This window comes from Equus asinus, chromosome X (assembly GCF_041296235.1).
Source record: "Equus asinus isolate D_3611 breed Donkey chromosome X, EquAss-T2T_v2, whole genome shotgun sequence".
Classification (NCBI taxonomy): Eukaryota; Metazoa; Chordata; class Mammalia; order Perissodactyla; family Equidae; genus Equus; species Equus asinus.
In genome coordinates this window covers 59,019,762-59,029,868 of record NC_091820.1, presented here as the reverse complement: position 1 = coordinate 59,029,868, position 10,107 = coordinate 59,019,762, and the positions used below count along the sequence as shown (strand labels likewise).

General features: G+C 34.9%; 1 long non-coding RNA gene across 1 annotated transcript in view; it reads left to right on the top strand.

Annotated features, from left to right (window-relative positions):
* LOC139042751 (uncharacterized) overlaps positions 1–7,814 on the top strand; it is a 34,752-nt gene extending 26,938 nt beyond the window's left edge. The window contains exon 2 of the long non-coding RNA XR_011499867.1: positions 1,164–7,814. This is a non-coding gene — a long non-coding RNA (uncharacterized lncRNA). The remainder of the gene's footprint in view (positions 1–1,163) is intronic.
* Positions 7,815–10,107: the final 2,293 nt, after the last annotated feature.

Genomic DNA, 10,107 nt, shown 5'->3' with positions numbered 1-10,107 from the left:
ATTTACTACATCACAAAGTAAACTAAAAAGCTTTTTAAATAGTTAAGATACTTATTAATCAATAGTTAATTAGTTAATAATTAACTGGTTGATGTAATTAACTTAAAAATTTAATATTTAATTTAAAAATACTATATATATTACGTGTTAACATCCACAACAAATTTTTATGGAAAATGTATTTTCAAAATCAAATAATATTAGTGATGAGTGGTATTCCTTTATACATATTTACATATTTTTGCAAATCTCCTTAATGTCTGGCTCAATAAAACACAGGTGGAGCCTCATATTTGCTTCTGTATTCAAGCTACTACGAAATTTTCTGCTTGGGTTCAAATATATGAAGAAAATCCTGCCTGACAGATCTGCACTTGAAAAAGTATATTAGTATCTTTTCAGATAATTATGAATATTTTTCATTGATACTATACCAAAACTCAACAATTGGTAGCTTCTCAAAGATCAGTTGAAAGGTAGGAATCTGAAAACATATCCACAAACTTTTCATACCCTGTTATAGTAAAATCCACCGGTCTTGTCTTGCCTTTTCAATGGATATTTGACCCATGCATGATTTTGGAACATCCCACAGACGTCATTTGGAAAATACTGGTTTACTGAGTAATGCAGATCTTCAAAATGTTGGCATATTCATTAAATAATATTTTTAAAACCACACAATAAAATCTCTCATGTCATCAAAAAAATCTTTTAAGAATTGGGAAGCTATAAAGCTCACACAGGTGGATACAAGTTTACAAAAATTCTAAATTTTGTTTGAAAGCTCAAATTTAAGATGGGCAACAAATACTATCAGTTGTTTTCCTTGAAGGAATAAACTCACTTCGTTTATTTACAAAAAAATATATGCCTGATACCAAATATGAAAAACCACAGTTTGTCTTCCGTTATTCTTCTAAGTAAAATGTTCTAAGTGAAAAAAGTGAGCAGCACAGTTTGCTGACAACGTTACAGGTGATTTTCCTCAAGTTAATCATCATAACCATAATCATAATTTGGCTTACAGATTTATGCATACTTCTCTTTTCATCACACAATATTAAGACGTACTCAAAGGTTCATATTCAATAAAAATAGTAACTCTTACTGCTCAAAGACATTTTTAAAGAGAAACTAGCTTTTTTTTTTTTTAACTACAGGTGCAAGGTGAAGAATAAAATGACTACTGGTACAGTTTGATGCCACTACCTTGATTCGTATCAGGCAGTAGCAGATTGATTTTCTGCCGCTATTGACGCCATCAGTGCAGATGTCAGCACAGGAAAATTGAAAGTAACAACTTAGTACTATTATGAAAATACTTCCCACTTTGCTGATCCTTTGAAGAGCCCAAACTCTGAAAATTGTTGTATATTGTTGGCCACCGCCTAAGGTAATATGTTCCCCTAGATCTGCTACCACCCCAGTATGGCTTATTGCCCTTTCCCAGTAGTACTTACTGATGGCTGGACCAGTTTAAGCAATGACAACTTCACTATTATTTAACCTTGTTAAGTGTCTTGTGGAAAACAAGGGATTAAAAAAAAAACCAAAACCCTACCTTATTTCCAAATCAGTAAGTTTCTCATCTGTCCCAGGAATCATAAAAGCTGAGCTCACTTTTATCAATTAGCCAAGGGTTTAGACTGTAAGCAAACTTTTTTTTTTAACTTTGTAAGGGAATCCTAAAATGTATAACCTACATTTCTGCTTAACAAAACAGAAGATATAACTATAACTTAACCTTTTATGGATGTCCTCTACATTAACTCGCCCCAGAGTACTCTATTTTACATATGTCTCCTCACTTGCAGTCAGGCCATGAGCTGCCACTTGTAATAACGATCAATTTATTATGCCATTGCCTCTCTTCTACCTTCTAAATCTGCCATGGACTTGGAAACCAGATTTATTAGAATTATGTATTGAAGGCTCCATGTGAGAGATAACAATGAAATGAATTCAATGTGAGTTCTAGTGCACAGACATTGCTGTAACCTCTTTTAGCTGTTCAAAATCCTTTTTATTCTAATTCTCAGTTGTGTTCAAAACAAGTTAACTGGCTAAACAGATGAGCTCCAGACTTAATATTGCACTTGCATTTAAAATGAAGTCTTGTCCAGAAAACCTGAAGTCCACAGAAAAAGAGGTTTGACAAATCAAGAATTCAAGACCAGTGTGTTTAACTAAACGTTTAAGATAATTGTAGATTCACATGCAGTTTTAAGAAATACAAAGATAACTCTTTTACTATTTACCCACGTTCCCCCAATAGTAACAGCTTGCAAAACTATACTATAACATCACCACCAGGACTATTCATGACAGACCCTTCGAACGGACAATTACTATGCATAAGGATAGTACTGGACGTGTCGGTTTTATCTTTAAAAATGGAAAAATAACATCCATAGTGAAAGATAGTTCTGCAGCCAGAAATGGTCTCCTCACAGAACATAACATCTGTGAGATCAATGGACAGAATGTCATTGGGCTGAAGGACTCTCAAATTGCAGACATACTGTCAACATCTGGGACTGTAGTTACTATTACAATCATGCCTGCTTTTATCTTTGAACATATTATTAAACAGATGGCACCAAGCATTATGAAAAGCCTGATGGATCACACCATTCCTGAGGTTTAAAAGTCATGGCACAATGGAAACTTCGCTGAACTTCTCCAGTTTACTTCTTTGGCAACTTAACTTTATATAATGCACATGAAGCTTTCTAGGAGCCAGAGAGCATATGCTGCATGAGGACCTTTCTGTCTTACATCATGGCTGGGAGTCTTACTGTTTGATCTGATACCTTGCTCAAACTTCAAGATAGTTGTATAGCCTTATCCTGGTTTTACAAACATGAAACTTCGAAAACATTTACTGACTTTCATAGAATAGTTTCTCTACTGGAAACCTGATGCTTTTACAAGCCATTATGATGAGGATGACTGATACAGGCTTAGCTTTGTGTTAGAACCAGTTACCTTTATCCTAGAAATCAAGTGGTACTGTTTAATTACTTTAGTTCTATGGGATATTTGCATTTTTACTGTGTTTACCATAGTACATTCAGAATGATTGCTTTTGATAGTTTTTTTTTCTCTTTTAGTTCTGTGTGTTTGTGTGTGTATGTGTGTGTATAAAACACCAATTAAGTAACACTGGTTTTATTCCATTGTAAGCATTAGACAGTGCATGTAGGTTGCAAGAGATTGTGCAGATTATCACTAAATTTTAACTACCTTCACTTAATATGCTTAAACTGTCGCCTTAACTATGCTAAGCATCTAGAATAAAAGCCAAAATGTAACTACTGCTGCCTTTCTGAAACCCACCATGCAGTTCTGTATTAACTGAAATGTTCAGCAGCCCAGAGCAGTTTACTGGGAGATACTGAGCTATAGCATAGCTGCTTAGTTGCATTTGAGATTTTCTAGTCATTGTGTAATGGAAACTTCTTTCTTCTAAAAGTTCCTGGTATCACTTTCTGAGAAATGAATCACTATATACTTAATGTAAAAATTCTTATAGGAAATAGGACAAACTTCTTTCATTTTTAGATTAACTGGGATAATACCTAATTTGGGCATTTTACTCTTAGGATTATGTAACCTTGCTACTTTGGCATGGTCATAGAATGTTTCCCTGGTAATTTGTACCATGTTCTGACTCCTCCTTGCAAACAAAATGGCAGAGACACTTAACCTGATTTTTTTCTTCTTTTTGATTTATGTGTATTCTATTTTAATTAAATATATATAAATTAAAAAAAAAACTTTGTGTTACTATTATTTTTCATTTTAGCATTCTAATAGATACGTAGCTGTATTTCCTTGTGGCTTTAATTTGCAATTCAAAAATGACTAATGGTGTTGAACACCTTTTCCTTTTCTAATTTGCCATCTTCTTCCGTGAAATATCCTTTCGTGTCTTTTGCCCATATTCTAAATGGATTGGCTGCTTGGATTTTACTACTTGGTTTCCAGTTTTTTATATATTCTCAATACTAGTAACTTATGAGATATATGGTTTACAAATAAAGTCTGCTGCTCTGTACATCCTCTTAACAGTGTCTTTGCCAAAGTAAGACTTTTTAATTTTCATGAAGTTTAATCCACCAATTTTCGTTATATGGGTCATGCTTTTGAGGTCAAGTATGTGAACTCCACGCCCAGCCCAAGATTCAGAAGACTTTGTTTTCTTCTAGAAGCCTATAGTTTTAAGATTTACGTTTTACACTTAAGTCTACAATTACATTCAGTTCATTTTTATATAAGGTGTAAGACTTCGGTCAAGGTTCGTTTTTTTTGCCTATGGATGTCCAATTGCTCAAGCACCATTGATGAAAAGGCTCTCTTTTGCCTACTGAACTGTTTTTCCACTTTCATCAAAAATCAGTTGGGCATAATTGTTTTTGTCTATTTCTGAGTACTCAATTTTGTTACATTGATCTATGTATCTATCCCTCCACCAATATAACACTGTCTTGATTACTGCAGGTATATAGTAGGTATTAATAACAGACAGAATGATTCCACTAATTTATTCTTTTTCAAGATTGTTTCAGCTATTCTAGGGCCTGTGCCCTTTCATATAAATTTTAGAATAAGCTCATCTATATTTATAAAAACATACTAGTACTTAAGTAGGAATTCTATTAAACCTTTATCACGTGGCGGACGACTGACAGCTTTACTATGTCGAGTTTTCCAATTCATGAGCATGGTAAATATCTTCAATTATTTATGTTTTCCTTAGTTTCTTTTATCAGCATTCAGTAATTTCGAGAATACAGATCCTGTACATGTTTACATAAGCTTATATCCAAGTATTGTACAAGACTTTCTTGAAAGGAATTGATGATGACATAAAGAGATGGAAAGACATTCCATGCACATGGATTGGAAGAATAAACATAGTTAAAATGTCCATACTACCTAAAACAATCTACAGATTCAACGCTATCCCAGTCAGAATCCCAATGACATTCTTTACAGAAATTGAACAAAGAATCCTAAAATTCCTATGGGGCAACAAAAGACCCCGAATTGCTAAAGCAATCCTGAGCAAGAAGAACACACCTGGAGGCATCACAATCCCTGACTTCAAAACATACTACAAAGCTACAGTAATTAAAACAGCAGGGAACTGGTACAAAAATGGGCGCACAGATCAATGGAACAGAAGTGAAAGCCTAGAAATAAAACCACACATCTATGGACAGCTAATCTTTGACAAAGGAGCTGAGGGCCCACAATGTAGAAAAGAAAGTCTCTTCAATAAATTGTGCTTGGAAAACTGGACAGCCACATGTAAAAGAATGAAAATTGACCATTCTTTTTCACCATTCACAAAAATAAACTCAAAATGGATCAAAGACCTAAAGATTAGGCCTGAAACAATAAGTCTTCTAGAAGAGAATATAGGCAGTACAATCTTTGACATCAGTTTCAAAAGAATCTTTTCGGCCACCATAACTCCTCAGAGCAGGGAAACAACAGAAAGAATAAACAAATGGGACTTCATCAGACTAAAGAGCTTCTTCAAGGCAAGGGAAAACAGGACTGTAACAAAAAAACAGCCCACTAATTGGGAAAAAGTATTTACAAGTTATTTATCCGACAAAGGGTTAATCTCCATAATATATAAAGAATTCACACAGCTCAACAACAAAAAAATCAAACAACTCGATCAAAAAATGGGCAGGGGACATGAACAGACATTTCTCCAAAGATATAAGGATAGCCAATAGACACATGAAAAGACGCTTATCATCACTAATCATCAGGGACATGCAAATCAAAACTACACTAAGATATCACCTTATACCTGTTAGAATGGCAAAAATATCCAAAACCAAGAGTGACAAATGTTGGAGAGGCTGTGGAGAAAAGGGAACCCTCATACACTGTTGGTGGGAATGCAAACTGGTGCAGCCACTATCGAAAACAGTATGGAGATTCCTCAAAAAGTTAAAAATAGAAATACCTTATGACCCAGCCATCCCACTACTGGGTATCTATCCTAAGAACCTGAAATCAGCAATTCCAAAAGTCCCATGCACCCCTATGTTCATTGCAGCATTATTCACAATAGCCAAGTCATGGAACCAACCTAAGTGCCCAGCAACTGATGATATGGTATATATATACAATGGAATACTACTCAGCCATAAAAAAGGACAAAGTCTTCCCATTCACAATGACATGGATGGACCTTGAGGGAATTATGTTAAGTGAAATAAGCCAGATAAAGAAGGACAATCTCTGTATGACTCCACTCATATGAGGAATATAAAAATGTAGACCAAGAGAACAGATTAGTGGCTACCAGGGGAAAGGTGGGGTGGGGGGTGGGCACAAAGGGTGAAGGGGTGCACCTACAACACGACTGACAAACAATAATTTACAACTGAAATTTCACAAGATTGTAACCTATCATTAACTCAATAAAAATTAAATTTAAATAAAAAGAAAAATGGGAAGACTAGAAGAGAATTAACCCTGTGCTTTTAATTGGAATCAGATATATTAATACAAATTCATGGTTTTATATGAAACACACACAACCACACATAAATAAATACATACAAAAGGATACATACAGAAACAGGATCATCTATGTATATGGATATAAAGATATATTTCCTAACTCTGTTGACTGAGAAGGCCTAGAAACAATGATACCTCAGTAACAATGAACACACAAATACTGTTTTCTAAAAACCATTCTCCAATAACAGGAACCAAGATTCCTTAGAGAAATGGTTGATTCCAGAGTTGGGGTGGGAAAAAAACAAGATGTGCCTAGAACATACTGTGGTGTTAGAAAGCAGAGCAATGCTCAAAAACCATGGAGAGACAGCAAAAGGACACAGGAGCCAACGTGAAGGAACGTCCAATGGCCAAACCTCAGAGCCACAGTAATAAAACAATGACAGTATTGAATTACAACCAAAAGAACGAAATATTGATGAGTCCATACCGACATAAGTATTTCATTAAATAAAGGAAATGTGAAGAAAAGACAGTGCTTCCTTACAGTAGAACTCCAATTAAGAAATCTAGAAGGAATAATGGAAGATCTAAATAACCGAGACAAACACAAACATAATCACTGTGGCAGGTAAGAAACATGGATGGATAAAATCAGTGGGTGAAAGTATGATGAGAAACATGACATCTGCATGATCTCAAAGCATATAAAAGTGAAAGGGAAAAGCAGTAACTTTACAGTGGAAAACTGATACACTTTAACCAAGGGATCAAAATTAACATCACACATATTAAGACATAACAACATCATGTACATATGACGCACAGAGAATAGCACAGCATTACTTCTGTAGCATTATTTCCAAGATTGCACAACATGAATTAAATCATAATAAATGTCAACAATGTGACAGATCTTGAAATTAACTGATAAAGATTTTAAAACAACTGTTATAAAATGTTCAATCACAACATTCTTGCAACAAATACTGAAGTAGAAAATCTTGTCAATAAATGACATAAAGAACAAATGGAAATTTTAAAGTTAAAAATACAATAACTAGGGGCTGGTCCGGCGGCACAGTGGTTAAGTGTGCATGTTCTGCTTTGGCAGCCCGGGTTCACCAGTTTGGATCCCGGGTACGGACATGACACCACTTGGCAAGCCAGGCTGGCACAGGTGTCCCACATATAAAGTGGAGGAAGAGGGCACGGGTGTTAGCTCAGGGCCAGTCTTCCTCAGCAAAAAGAGGAGGACTGGTAACAGATGTTAGCTCAGAGCTAATCTTCCTTAAAAAAAAAAAATACAATAACTAAAATTAAAAAATAAATGGACAGAATCAACAGCACAATGCAGATGGCAAAGGAACTTAAAGAGATAAACAGAAACTATCCAATACTGATAGAGAAAATATTGAACATAAATGCATAAACGTACAAAGGCTAAGGGAACTACAAGACAGTAACAGAAGGATAGGATAAAAAGTGTGGGACTGAAAATATTTGAAAAAAATTAATGACTGAAAACTTCCAAAGTTTGGCAATAAACATACACCTACAGATTCAAAAAACTAAGAAAATTTCAAAAAGGATAAACACAAAGAAATGCACGGTCAGATACATCATAATAAAACTGCCAAAAACTTAAGCCAAAGAAAATATCATAGAGAAAAATGAAACATTACCCCTTACTGGCATAATGATTCAAATAACCAATTTCCCATCAGAAACCATGGAAACCAGAATGAAGTGGCACATATGTTTAAACAGCTGAAATAAAGGAACTGTCGACCTCAAATAATCTATGCAGAAAAATTACCTCCAGGAATCAAAGTAAAATAAAGACAGTCTGAGATGATGGAAAACTAAGAACATGTAGCCCATGAGATCTTCTCTAAAAGAATTGCTAAAGGAAGTTCTTCATATAGAAACGAAACAATAGAAGGAAATCTGCTTCATCAGAAATGAGCAACAGTAACATTTATCTAGATAATACAATAGATTATTGCTCTCTCTTGAGTTCTTTCAAATTGTGTGAGGGCTGAAAACAAAAGACAAACATTTTTTGATAGAGTTTTCAATGTATGCCAATACAATACATGACAATTATAAAACAGGGAGTTAAGAGACTTACAAGATGTTAATGTTTCTGTATTCAAAACTACCAGGTAAAATACAGACAGTGAAAACTTAAGTATGTATTGTGTAACCTTCTAAGGAAAACACTAAAAAAGACTATATAAAAAGATATAGTCAAAAATATCAATAAAATTAAAACGTAAAACCAAAAAGTATTCAAATAACCCAAGAGAAGGCAGAAAGGGGGTGAGGGGAAGAGGAACAAAAAAGGAACAAACAGAAAACAAAGAATAAAGCAGCAAACCGAAATCCAAACATAACAATATTTACATCGAATGTAAACAACCTAAGCACCAAAACTCAGCACGGAAAATGTCAGAATGACCAAAAACCAAAAAACAAAAACCACCCTAAACCATGACACAATATCCTACCTAAAAGAAATGGACTTCAACTATATTGATACAGGCAGACCAAAAGTGAAGAAATGAGAAGATACACACCATGCAAACATCAACCACACAACAGGACTGGTTATGTTTATTAAAGACAAAAATAGACTTCAAAGCAAAGAAAACTACCAGGGGTAATGAGGGGAATTATATAATGATAAAAAGGTCAACTCAACAAGAAGCCACAGCAATGTTAAATGTATAAGCCTATGCACCCAACAGAGTTTCATAATACATGGAACAAAAATTGACAAAATGAAACAAGAAATAGGCAAATCGACAGGTATACTTAAAGACTTCAACACTTCTCTGTCAGTATTAGACAGAATTAATGGGCAGAAAGTGAGCTAGAGTATAGAAGATTGAACAAGATCATCAACCAAGGAAATCTTTTCAGCAGTTACCCAACACTCCACCCAATAACAGAATTCATATTCTTTTTAAGTACACACGGAACACTTACATAAAACAAAGCCTAACATACATTTAAAAAAATTGGAAGTATAAAAAGCACTTTCTCAAGTCCTAACATTAAACTAGAAATTAATAACAGAAAGAACACAGGAAACTCCCTAAACAACTTAAAAACCAATTATACTTTTCATCCTCAGAAGCTGAAATCTTTTTTTTTTTTTTTTAAAGATTTTATTTTTTCCTTTTTCTCCCCAAAGCCCCCCGGTACATAGTTGTGTATTCTTCGTTGTGGGTTCTTCTAGTTGTGGCATGTGGGACGCTGCCTCAGCGTGGTCTGATAGCAGTGCCATGTCCGCGCCCAGGATTCGAACTAACGAAACACTGGGCCGCCTGCAGCGGAGCGCGCGAACTTAACCACTCGGCCATGGGGCCAGCCGCGCTGAAATCTTTTTTATATCTTTCATACTTCAACTTAACATTTTCAGTCTTTGCTCTACATTCATAATTGCTTTATTTTTGTTTTGTTTTTCTGAGGAAGATTAGCCCTGAGCTAACATCTGCTGCCAATCCTCCTCTTTTTGCTGAGGAAGACTGGCCTTGATCTAACATCCATGCCCATCTTCCTCCACTTTATATGTGGGACGCCTACCACAGCATGGCT